Consider the following 14,046-nt stretch of genomic DNA (forward strand, 5'->3'; position numbering starts at 1 on the left):
CTGGACGAAGACATTTCATGGGGCGGACTTTTTCAAAACGCTGCTAGTACAGAAAACTGCTTGTTGACGCGGACAACAATCAACATACGTGTCATCCACTCAAAGCAATTGGCATACGTGTCATCAGTGCAGAGTCGAGCCCCATGTAACGGATCGGCCGGCTATAATTAGAAACACGTTCGGTTGGGCTTATCGGTATCTTTATCGGTTCGTTAACGTACGTGCGGTAATTCCGTCTCCACCTAACAATGGAAATGGATGTCGCCCGCCCGCGCTGAGAGCAGCGCGCCCGCCACTTGCACGGCCGGCGTCGAGCTCAGCTCCCCCGCCGGGGCAGTGACATATCGCCTCGTCACGCAGGAGCGAGGTCCAAAGGGATGGAGATAAGGCCCACGAGATATTCCTCCCTCGTCTTCGTCTTACAGACCAGGTGGGTTAACGAATGAACGGATTGATGCGTGCGTATGGGGAGGTGAGGACGGCGCATAGGGCGCCGGCATGGGTGTTGGTGCTACCTTGTGGGGAGCAGGCTCGAGGGCGATGCGAGCGTGCATGATGATCCCAACTGCCCCAGCCCGCCCAGCGCACCGAAGAAGAGCTACGGGTTCTTCGCCTCCGAGCAGGTCACCGCCACGCCTGAGATGAGAACGCCGGCGCGTGTGCATGCCGGCCGAGGTCGGAAGGGGTGGCTGATAGATCGGCTCATGTATGTATGTATGTGTGTAGTACGTACCGGTTACGACGTCGAGCTCGTAGACATTACTGATCTGGGGCCCGTGGTGGAACGCCTGGCCGCTTATGCCGGCGTTGGAGAGGGTGCCGCCCACGGACAGGTAGAGGTAGTCCGTCCACGACCGCGGCGCCAGCCCGCCGTGCGAGAGCGTCCAGTTGAGCACGTCAATCCACAGCTCGCCGCCCCACACGTCCACGTAGTGCCCGCCCAGCTCCGGCGAGTACACCGGCAATGCGCGCGACGGCGCCTTGCCCCCGCGGCTCATGTCCACGACCACGCCGCCGGGCACCTGCGCCTGCCCGCTGATGGAATGGCCATGGCCGCGCGCCGACATGCGGATGTCGCGGGAAGACCCGTACGCCGCCCGGACCAGCGCGGCGACGTCGCCTGCCCCGCTTGGGTGGTACACCGCCAAGGACTCGCCAGTCCGACCAGGTGTGCCACGAAGCAGCCAGCCGAGTGTCAATTGTCCGTTTTTGATTGGCTGTGAACTAAACCATCACATAGTTTGCAAGTTTATGGACTAGTTAATCACCTTTTATAAATTTATGGACTAAATCATCACATACAACGCAAGTTTCTGGGTCTCTAGTGCTCTTGCCTCGTAAAAGAATTATCGCGGACGCAGCCTACCAAACGCATCAAAACTAATGACGTACCGACCGACTACTCCTTTCTTTTCCGCCACGTGTGGCTGAACGCGTGTGGTCGAGCTTCTGCTCCTCAAGTCAATTCGTTCCGAGAGAGTTAGCACGGGGATCTCATTGGCTGCAGCCGCTGGACGGTCTAAGGGCCATCAGCGAGGCTGCGAATGCAAACGCCATGAGGACCGTCCATCCAGGTTTTCTCCCGGTGTAGCTTTCAGTTCAGCCATCGTAGGACCATCCGAATCCTGAGGTCATGTGGTTCGACTTTGTCTGCGTCCAACGGGACCGATATGTGTGCAGAAAGTTTCTCTTTTGAATGTTTCTCTGCCCGCGGCTGCTCACACAAGGTCAGCTGCTGGCTGGCTGCCGTACACAGAGCTCTCCCCATCGCCGTAGAAATTTCTTCCCTGGTAATCAATGCGTTTTGAATGGAACCAAATATCTCCGCACTGTAGCCCACATAAACTGACCGACGATATTTAGTCGCAGTTCCCTCTTCTTCCTTCGTATGGTACGAAGCATTCGATGCACTTTTTTTTTGAAACGGAGGGCCCGGCATTCGATGCACTTCCAAACAAAAACAAACTCGACAAAATTTGTAAAAGCAATATATAACATGAGAAGCGGTAATAAAACTGGAAAGGTACATGATGAAAGTCCAATCTCTAGGAGTATATGATACCTATATTCATGCAAATAAGGCAATTGTTGCCTGTAGTACTTCCTTCGTCCGAAACTACTTGTCTAGATACATCCCATATTATTCATTTTGATGACAAGTATTTTCGGACGGAGGGAGTATTCTTTTGTGACACACTTGTATGACAAAAGATAGGTAAACTAATCGCCTATCCTATTACATGACCGACATTCAAACCGGTTGAAAATATCCCGCGCTACCATCTCCCACCGGACAGATCCAGTAACCAAACGCTCCCTGGCCTCCGTCTGAGTGAGTAAGGACTACATATGGATCAACGCAGTAGCCCGGAATAAAACCTGCAAAAAATGAATAGTTGTTGTTTTGTTAAAAGCCAAATCATTTCTGCAGTTCCAAATTGCCCATAACAACGCGCATACTCCTACATGAATGTGTCTGGCTGTTTCGGACTCTATCCCAACAAGCCACGTTCCAAATAACGTACTGACCGAATTCGGAGGAGTAATGTTAAAGGCAACTTGCACGGTGCGCCACAAAACTCTCGCCAACGGGCAACCAAAAAAGAGGTGCTTGATAGTCTCATCCCGATCACAAAAACTACACCTAGTAGATCCTGTCCAGTTGCGCTTAACCAAATTATCCTTTGTTAAAATTACTTGTTTATGCACAAACCACATAAACACTTTAATCTTCAAAGGAACTTTGACTTTCCAAACATGTTTGGAACTAGGAATAATACTAGAGTTAATGACATCGATATACATCGACTTGACTATGAACTCTCCAGACCTAGTAAGCTTCCAACACAACTGATCGGGCTGATGAGCTAGCTGAACCTCCATCAATCTACTCACCAAATAAAGCCATGCTTCCCACCGGTCACCAACAAGCACCCTCCAAAACTGAATATTCAGGGGAATGGACTGCATAATCGTTGCAACAAGAGAATCACGACGCTGAACAATACGATACAAGGACGGATACTGGAGCGCCAACGACGTTTCACCAAGCCACGTATCCTCCCAGAAGCGAGTGGTGTTGCCATTACCGACAACAAACTTCGTTCTATTAAAGAAGGCAGCTTTGACTCTCATAAGCCCCTTCCAAAATGGCGAGTCAGTTGGTCTCACTGTCACCTGGGACAAAGTCTTGGACTGCAGATACTTACTACGGAGAATCTGCGCCCACGTTGCCTCAGTCTCAACTGACAACTTATACAACCACTTACTGAGAAGACATTTGTTCTCGACTTCAAGATTCTCAATACCAAGGCCCCGTGGTCCTTTGATCGACAGATGATATCCCATTTGGCGAGTCGGTACTTTCTCTTAAGTTCGTCACTCTGCCAGAAGAATCAGGATCGATAGAAGTTCAGCCTTTTCCTAACCCCAACTGAAAGTTCAAAGAAGGATAAGAGAAACATAGGCATACTCGTGAGCACCGAATTAATAAGAATCAATCGGCCTCCATATGACATGAGTTTTCCTTTCCAGCAACTCAGTTTCTTCTCAAACCGATCCTCAATGCACTTTCACTCGCTGTTTGTTAGCTTACGATGGTGAATGGGTATACCTAGGTACGTAAAAGGTAAGGCCCCCAACTCACATCCAAACAATTGCCTATAAGCCTCTTGTTCGTCCTTGGCTCTACCAAAGCAGAACAAGTCGCTTTTATGAAAGTTAATCTTCAATCCAGTCAATTGTTCAAATAAGCATAACACCAACTTCATATTTCTCGCTTTTGCCAAGTCGTGCTCCATAAAGATGATTGTATCATCAGCGTACTGCAGGATGGACACACCACCATCAACTAGATGAGGCACCAAGCCACCCACCTGACTGGCCTCCTTTGCCCTACCTATCAGGATCGCCAACATATCAACCACAATGTTGAACAAGATAGGAGACATGGGATCTCCTTGTCTCAGGCCCTTGTTGTTGGGGAACGTAGAAGAAATTCAAAATTTTCCTACGTGTCACCAAGATCTATCTATGGAGAAACCAGCAACGAGGGGAAGGAGAGTGCATCTACATACCCTTGTAGATCGCTAATCGGAAGCGTTCAAGAGAACGGGGTTGAAGGAGTCGTACTCATCGTGATCCAAATCACCGGAGATCCTAGTGCCGAACAGACAGCACCTCCACGTTCAACACACGTACAGCCCGGTGACGTCTCCCATGCCTTGATCCAGCAAGGAGAGAGGGAGAGGTTGAGGAAGACTCCATCCAGCAGCAGCACAACGGCGTGGTGGTGGTGGAGGAGCGTGGCGATCCTGCAGGGCTTCGCCAAGCACCGCGGGAGAGGAGAAGTACTTGGGAGAGGGGGAAGGTGAAGGAAATATGCCCTAGAGGCAATAATAAAGTTATTATTTATTTCCTTATTTCATGATAAATGTTTATTATTCATGCTAGAATTGTATTAACCGGAAACATGATACATGTGTGAATACATAGACAAACATATAGTCACTAGTATGCCTCTACTTGACTAGCTCATTAATCAAAGATGGTTATGTTTCCTAACCATAGACATGTGCTGTCATTTGATTAATGGGATCACATCATTAGGAGAATGATGTGATTGACATGACCCATTCCGTTAGCCTAGCACTTGATCGTTTAGTATGTTGCTATTGCTTTCTTCATGACTTATACATGTTCCTGTAACTATGAGATTATGCAACTCCCGTTTACCGGAGGAACACTTTGGATGCTACCAAACGTCACAATGTAACTGGGTGATTATAAAGGAGTGCTACAGGTGTCTCCAAAGGTACATGTTGGGTTGGCGTATTTTGAGATTAGGTTTTGTCACTCCGATTGTCGGAGAGGTATCTCTGGGCCCTCTCGGTAATGCACATCACTATAAGCCTTGCAAGCAATGTATCTAATGAGTTAGTTACGGAATGATGTATTACGTAACGAGTAAAGAGACTTGCCGGTAACGAGATTGAACTAGGTATTGGATACCGACGATCAAATCTCGGGCAAGTAACATACCGATGACAAAGGGAACAACGTATGTTGTTATGCGGTTTGACCGATAAAGATCTTCGTAGAATATGTGGGAGCCAATATGGGCATCCAGGTCCCGCTATTGGTTATTGACCGGAAACAAGTTCTAGGTCATGTCTACATAGTTCTCGAACCCGTAGGGTCCGCACGCTTAACGTTTCGTTGACGATATAGTATTATATGAGTTATGTATGTTGGTAACCGAATGTTGTTCGGAGTCACGGATAAGATCATGGACATGACGAGGAACTCCGGAATGGTCCGGAGATAAAGTTTGATATATGGGATAATAGTGTTTGATCTCCGGAAGAGTTCCGGAATTCACGGAAGGGGTTCCGGATGTTTCCCGAAATGTTTGGGAACGAGAACACGTTATTTGGGCCAAAGGGGAAAGCCCACAAGGTTTTTGGAAAGCGCAAAAGGAAGTTTTGCAGAGTCCAGGGGCTAGACGCCAGGGTCCCTGACGTTTGGGTCCAGACGCCGGGAACCCTGGCGTCTGGCCCTGGAGTCCGAGAAGGACTCTTGCCTTTCGGGTAAAACCGACTTTGTGGAGGCTTTTACTCCAAGTTTCGACCCCAAGGATCAACATATAAATAGAGGGGCAGGGCTAGCACCAAAGACACATCAAGAAACACCAAGCCGTGTGTCGGCAACCCCGTACCCTCTAGTTTATCCTCCGTCATAGTTTCCGTAGTGCTTAGGCGAAGCCCTGTGGAGATTGTTCTTCACCAACACCGTCACCATGCCGTCGTGCTGCCGGAACTCATCTACTACTTCGCCCGTCTTGCTGGATCGAGAAGGCGAGGACGTCATCGAGCTGAACGTGTGCAGAACTCGGAGGTGCCGTGCGTTCGGTACTTGGATCGGTCGGATCATGAAGACGTACGACTACATCAACCGCGTCGATAAACGCTTCCTCTTGGCGATCTTCAAGGGTATGAAGATACACTCCTCCTCTCGTTGCTATGCATCACCATGATCTTGTGTGTGCGTAGGAAATTTTTTGAAATTACTACGTTCCCCAACAGTGGCATCCGAGCCTAGGTTTTATGCGTTGATGTTATATGCAAGAGTAGAACACAAGTGAGTTGTGGGCGATACAAGTCATACTGCTTACCAGCATGTCATACTTTGGTTCGGCGGTATTGTGAGATGAAGCGGCCCGGACCGACATTACGTGTACGCTTACGCGAGACTGGTTTCACCGTTACGAGCACTTGTGCTTAAAGGTGGCTGGCGGGTGTCTGTCTCTCTCACTTTAGCTGAATCGAGTGTGGCTACACCCGGTCCTTGCGAAGGTTAAAACAGCACTAACTTGACGAACTATCGTTGTGGTTTTGATGCGTAGGTAAGAGCGGTTCTTGCTAAGCCCGTAGCAGCCACGTAAAATTTGCAACAACAAAGTAGAGGATGTCTAACTTGTTTTTGCAGGGCATGTTGTGATGTGATATGGTCAAGACGTGATACTATATTTTATTGCATGAAATGATCATGTTTTGTAACCGAAGTTATCGGCAACTGGCAGGAGCCATATGGTTGTCGCTTTATTATATGAAATGCAAACGCCCTGTAATTGCTTTACTTTATCACTAAGCGGTAGCGATAGTCGTAGAAGCAATAGATGGCGTAACGACAACGATGCTATGATGGAGATCAAGGTGTCGCGCCGGTGACGATGGTGATCACGACGGTGCTTCGAAGATGGAAGATCACAAGCACAAGATGATGATGGCCATATCATATCACTTATATTGATTGCATGTGATGTTTATCCTATATGCATCTTATCTTGCTTTGATTGACGATAGCATTATAAGATGATCTCTCACTAACTATCAAGAAGTGTTCTCCCTGAGTATGCACCGTTGCGGAAGTTCTTCGTGCTGAGACACCACGTGATGATCGGGTGTGATAGGCTCTACGTTCAAATACAACCGGTGCAAAACAGTTGCACACGCGGAATACTCAGGTTAAACTTGATGAGCCTAGCATATACAGATATGGCCTCGGAACACGGAGACCGAAAGGTCGAACATGAATCATATAGTAGATATGATCAACATAGTGATGTTCACCATTGAAACTACTCCATCTCACGTGATGATCGGACATGGTTTAGTTGATTTGGATCACGTAATCACTTAGATGACTAGAGAGATGTCTATCTAAGTGGGAGTTCTTTAGTAATATGATTAATTGAACTTTAATTTATCATGAACTTAGTCCTGGTAGTATTTTGCAAATTATGTTGTAGATTAATAGCTTGCGTTGTTGCTTTCATATGTTTATTTTGATTTGTTCCTAGAGAAAATTGTGTTGAAAGATGTTAGTAGCAATGATGCGGATTGGATCCGTGATCTAAGGTTTATCCTCATTGCTGCACAGAAGAATTATGTCCTTAATGCACCGCTAGGTGATAGACCTATTGCAGGAGCAGACGCAGACGTTATGAATGTTTGACTAGCTCAATATGATGACTACTTGATAGTTTAGTGCACCATGCTTAACGGCTTAGAATCGGGACTTCAAAGACGTTTTGAACGTCATGGACCATATGAGATGTTCCAGGAATTGAAGTTAATATTTCAAGTAAATACCCGAGTTGAGAGATATGAAGTCTCCAACAAGTTCTATAGCTAAAAGATGGAGGAGAGTCGCTCAACTAGTAAGCATGTGCTCAGATTGTCTGGGTATTTCAATCACTTGAATCAAGTGGGAGTTAATCTTCCAGATAAGATAGTGATTGACAGAATTCTCTAGTCACCATCACTAAGTTACTAGAACTTCGTGATGAACTATAGTATGCAAGGGATGACGAAAACAATTCCCGAGCTCTTCGTGATGTTGAAATCGATGAAGGTAGAAATCAAGAAAGAGCATCAAGTGTTGATGATTGACAAGACCACTAGTTTCAAGAAAAGGGCAAAGGGATAGAAAGGGAACTTCAAGTAGAATGACAAGCAAGTTGTCACTCCCACGAAGAAGCCCAAAGCTGAACCAAAGCCTGAAACTGAGTGCTTCTACTGCAAAGGAAATGGTCACTGGAAGTGGAACTACTCCAAATATTTGGTGGATAAGAAGGATGGCAAAGTGAACAAGGGTATATTTGATATACAGGTTATTGATGTGTGTCTCACTAGTGTTTATAGTAGCCCCTGAGTATTTGATACTTGTTCGGTTACTAAGATTAATAACTCGAAATAGGAGTTACAGAATAAACAGAGACTAGTTGAAGGGGAAGTGACGATGAGTGTTGGAAGTAGTTCCAAGATTGATATGATCATCATCGCACACTCCCTATACTTTCGGGATTAGTGTTAAACCTAAATAAATGTTATTTGGCATTTGCGTTGAGCATGAACATGATTTGATCGTGTTTATTGCGATACGGTTATTCATTTAAAGTTAGAGAATAATTGTTATTCTGTTTACATGAATAAGACCTTCGATGGTTATACACCCAATGAAAATAGTTTGTTGGATCTCGATCATAGTGATACACATATTCATAATATTGATGCCAAAAGATGCTAAGTTAATAATGATAGTGCAACTTATTTGTGGCACTGCCATTTGGGTCATATCGGTGTAAAGCACATGAAGAAACTCCATAAAGATGGATTTTCGGAATCACTTGGTTATGAATCATTTGATGCTTGCGAACCGTGCCTTTTGGGCAAGATGACTAAAACTCCGTTCTCCGAAACAATGGAACAAGCTACTGACTTATTGGAAATAATACATACCGATGTATTCGATCAAATGAGTGTTGATGCTCGTGGAAAGTATCGTTATTTTCTGACCTTCACAAGATGATTTGAGCAGATATGGTATATCTACTTGATGAAACATAAGTCTGAAATAGTTGAAAGGTTCAAAGAATTTCAGAGTGAAATGGAAAAATCATCGTAACAAGAAAATAAAGTTTCTGCGATCTGATCGCGGAGACGAATATTTGAGTTACGAGTTTGGTCTTCAATTAAAACAATGTGGAATGGTTTCACAGCTCACGCTACCTGGAACACCACAACGTTATGGTGTGTCCGAACGTTGTAACCACACTTTATTGGATATGGTGCGATCTATGATGTCTCTTACTGATTTACCATTATCGTTTTGGGCTTATGCATTAGAGACAGCTGCATTCACGTTAAAAAGGGCACCATCTAAATCCGTTGAGACGACATCGTATGAACTATGGTTTAGAAGTAAACCTAAGCTGTTGTTTCTTAAAGTTTGGAGTTGCGACGCTTATATGAAAAAGGTTTTCAACCTGATAAGCTCGAACCCAAATCGGAGAAGTGCGTCTTCATAGAATACCCAAAGGAAACTGTTGGGCACTCCTTCTATCACAAATCCAAAGGCAAAACATTCGTTGCTAAGAATGGATCCTTTCTAGAGAAGGAGTTTCTCTCGAAAGAAGTGAGTGGGAGGAAAGTAGAACTTGATGAGATAACTGTATCTACTCCCTTGTTGGAAAGTAGTTCATCACAAGAACCAGTTCCTGTGACAACTACACCAATTAGTGAGGAAGCTAATGATATTGATCATGAAACTTCAGATCAAGTTTCTACTGAACCTCGTAGGTCTACCAGAGTAAGATCCGCACCAGAGTGGTACGGTAATCCTATTCTGGAAGTCATGTTACTTGACCATGATGAACCTACGAACTATGAGGAAGCGATGATGAGCCCAGATTCCACGAAATGGCTTGAGGCCATAAATCTGAGATATGATCCATGTATGAGAACAAAGTATGGACTTTGATTGACTTGCTCGATGATCAGCAAGCCATGTTAAATAAATGGATCTTCAAGAGGAAGACGGACACTGATAGTAGTGTTACTATCTACTAAGCTCGACTTGTTGCGAAAGGTTTTCAACAAGTTCAAGGTGTTGAATACGATGAGATTTTCTCACTCGTATCGAAGCTTAAGTCTGTCTAAATCATGTTAGCAATTGCCACATTTTATGAAATCTGGCAAATGGATGTCAAAACTGCATTCCTTAATGGATTTATTAAAGAAGAGTTGTATATGATGCAACCAGAAAGTTTTTGTCAATCCTAAAGATGCTAACAAAGTGTGCAAGCTCCAGCGATCCATCTATGGACTGGTGCATGCATCTCAGAGTTGGAATATACGCTTTGATAAGTTGATCAAAGCATATAGTTTTATACAGACTTGCGGTGAAGCCTGTATTTACAAAAAAGTGAGTGGGAGCACTACAGCATTTCTGATAAGTATATGTGAATGACATATTGTTGATCGGAAATAATGTAGAATTTTTCTGGAAAGCATAAAGGAGTGTTTGAAAGGAGTTTTTCAAAGAAAGACCTTGGTGAAGCTGCTTACACATTGAGCATCAATATCTATATAGATAGATCAAGACGCTTGATAAGATTTTTCAATGAGTACATACCTTGATAAATTTTTGAAATAGTTCAAAATGGAACAGTCAAAGAAGGAGTTCTTGCCTATGATGCAAAGGTGTGAATTTGAGTAAGACTCAAGACCCGACCATGGCAGAAAATGGAAAGAGAATGAAAAGTCATTCCCTATGCCTCAGTCATAGGTTCTATAAAGTATGCTATGATGTGAACCAGACCTATTGTATACCTTGCTCTGAGTTTGACAAAGGAATACAATTTTGATCTAAGAGTAGATCACTGGACAGCGGTCAAGAATATCCTTAGTGAGGACTAAGGAGATGTTTCTCGATTATGGAGGTGATAAAAGAGCCCGTCGTAAAAAGTTACAACGTTGCAAGCTTTTACACTGATCCAGATGACTCTAAGTCTCAATCTGGATACATATTGAAAGTGGGAGCAATTAGCTAGAGTAGCTCCATGCAGAGCATTGTGGACATAGAATATTTTGCAAAATACATACGGCTCTGAATATGACAGATCCATTGACTAAACTGCTCTCATAAGCAAAACATGATCATACCTTAGTACTCTTTGGGTGTTAATCACATAGCAATGTGAACTAGACTATTGACTCTAGTAAACCCTTTGGGTGTTGGTCACATGACGATGTGAACTATGGGTGTTAATCATATACAGATATGAATATTGATGTTAAATCACATGGCGATGTAAACTAGATTATTGACTCTAGTGCAAGTGGGAGACTGAAAGAAATATGCCCTAGAGGCAATAATAAAGTTATTATTTATTTCCTTATTTCATGATAAATGTTTATTATTCAGGCTAGAATTGTATTAACCGGAAACATGATACATGTGTGAATACATAGACAAACATATAGTCACTAGTATGCCTCTACTTGACTAGCTCATTAATCAAAGATGGTTATGTTTCCTAACCATAGACATGTGTTGTCATTTGATTAATGGGATCACATCATTAGGAGAATGATGTGATTGACATGACCCATTCCGTTAGCCTAGCACTTGATCGTTTAGTATGTTGCTATTGCTTTCTTCATGACTTATACATGTTCCTGTAACTATGAGATTATGCAACTCCCGTTTACCGGAGGAACACTTTGCGTGCTACCAAACGTCACAATGTAACTGGGTGATTATAAAGGAGTACTACATGTGTCTCCAAAGGTACATGTTGGGTTGGCGTATTTCGAGATTAGGTTTTGTCACTCCGATTGTCGGAGAGGTGTCTCTGGGCCCTCTCGGTAATGCACATCACTATAAGCCTTGCAAGCAATGTAGCTAATGAGTTAGTTACGGAATGATGTATTACGTAACGAGTAAAGAGACTTGCCGGTAACGAGATTGAACTAGGTATTGGATACCGACGATCAAATCTCGGGCAAGTAACATACCGATGACAAAGGGAACAATGTATGTTGTTATGCGGTTTGACCGATAAAGATCTTCGTAGAATATGTGGGAGCCAATATGGGCATCCAGGTCCCGCTATTGGTTATTGACCGGAAACAAGTTCTAGGTCATGTCTACATAGTTCTCGAACCCGTAGGGTCCGCACGCTTAATGTTTCATTGATGATATAGTATTATATGAGTTATGTATGTTGGTAACCGAATGTTGTTCGGAGTCACGGATAAGATCATGGACATGACGAGGAACTCCGGAATGGTCCGAAGATAAAGTTTGATATATGGGATAATAGTGTTTGATCTCCGGAAGAGTTCCGGAATTCACCGGAAGGGGTTCCGGATGTTTCCCGAAATGTTTGGGAACGAGAACACGTTATTTGGGCCAAAGGGGAAAGCCCATGAGGTTTTTGGAAAGCGCAAAAGGAAGTTTTGCGGAGTCCAGGGGCCAGACGCCAGGGTCCCTGGCGTCTGGGTCCAGACGCCGGGAACCCTGGCGTCCGGCCCTGGAGTCCGAGAAGGACTCTTGCCTTTCGGGTGAAACCGACTTTGTGGAGGCTTTTACTCCAAGTTTTGACCCCAAGGCTCAACATATAAATAGAGGGGCAGGGCTAGCAGCAAAGACACATCAAGAAACACCAAGCCGTGTGCCGGCAACCCCGTCCCCTCTAGTTTATCCTCCGTCATAGTTTCCGTAGTGCTTAGGCGAAGCCCTGCGGAGATTGTTCTTCACCAACACCGTCACCACGCCGTCGTGCTGCCGGAACTCATCTACTACTTCGCCCGTCTTGCTGGATCGAGAAGGCGAGGACGTCATCGAGCTGAACGTGTGTAGAACTCGGAGGTGCCGTGCGTTCGGTACTTGGATCGGTCGGATCGTGAAGACGTACGACTACATCAACCGCGTTGATAAACGCTTCTGCTTGGCGATCTTCAAGGGTATGAAGATACACTCCTCCTCTTGTTGCTATGCATCACCATGATCTTGTGTGTGCGTAGGAATTTTTTTGAAATTACTACGTTCCCCAACAGAGGGCTGCGCCAGAACTTTTGGTGCGGCTGCCCTCCCACCCCCACATATATATAGGGGCAAGGGAGAGAGGGCCGGCCCCCTCAGATCCAATCTGAGGAGGGGGCAGCGGCCAAGGGGGGGAGGAGTGCCTCCCAAGTCAAGTGGAGGCCCTCCCCCTTAGGGTTTTCCCCTTCCCATGCGCATGGGCCTTGGGGCGGCTGGTGCCCCTGGCCCATTAAGGCTAGGGCGCCCCCTTACTGAACTTCGTTGGTCCACAAGGACACGTTCCGCACCAGAGTGGTACGGCAACCCTGTCCTGGAAATCATGTTGTTAGACAACAGTGAACCTTCGAACTATGAAGAAGCGATGGCGGGCCCAGATTCCAACAAATGGCTAGAAGCCATGAAATCCGAGATAGAATCCATGTATGAAAACAAAGTATGGACTTTGATTGACTTGCCCGATGATCGGCGAGCGATAGAAAACAAATGGATCTTTAAGAAGAAGACGGACGCGGATGGTAATGTCACCATCTATAAAGCTCGAATTGTCGCTAAGGGTTATCGGCAAGTTCAAGGGATTGACTACGATGAGACTTTCTCTCCCGTAGCGAAGCTTAAGTCTGTCCGAATCATGTTAGCAATTGCCGCATACTATGATTATGAGATATGGCAGATGGACGTCAAAACGGCATTCCTTAACGGGCATCTTAAGGAAGAACTGTATATGATGCAGCCGGAGGGTTTTGTCGATCCTAAGAATGCTAACAAAGTATGCAAGCTCCAGCGATCCATTTATGGGCTGGTGCAAGCATCTCGGAGTTGGAACATTCGCTTTGATGAGATGATCAAAGCGTTTGGGTTTATGCAGACTTACGGAGAAGCCTGCGTTTACAAGAAAGTGAGTGGGAGCTCTGTAGCATTTCTCATATTATATGTAGATGACATACTTTTGATGGGAAATGATATAGAATTCTTGGACAGCATTAAGGCCTACTTGAATAAGTGTTTTTCAATGAAGGACCTTGGAGAAGCTGCTTATATATTAGGCATCAAGATCTATAGAGATAGATCGAGACGCCTCATAGGTCTTTCACAAAGCACATACCTTGATAAGATTTTGAAGAAGTTCAAAATGGATCAGTCCAAGAAGGGGTTCTT

At 44.9% G+C, this 14,046-nt stretch overlaps 1 pseudogene; it reads right to left on the bottom strand.

The window, feature by feature from the left end:
• Nucleotides 1–419: 419 nt before the first annotated feature.
• The window catches only part of LOC119338860, a 34,889-nt pseudogene continuing 21,262 nt past the window's right edge, over nt 420–14,046 (bottom strand).

Source organism: Triticum dicoccoides, chromosome 7B (assembly GCF_002162155.2).
Source record: "Triticum dicoccoides isolate Atlit2015 ecotype Zavitan chromosome 7B, WEW_v2.0, whole genome shotgun sequence".
In the NCBI taxonomy this organism is placed as follows: domain Eukaryota; kingdom Viridiplantae; phylum Streptophyta; class Magnoliopsida; order Poales; family Poaceae; genus Triticum; species Triticum dicoccoides.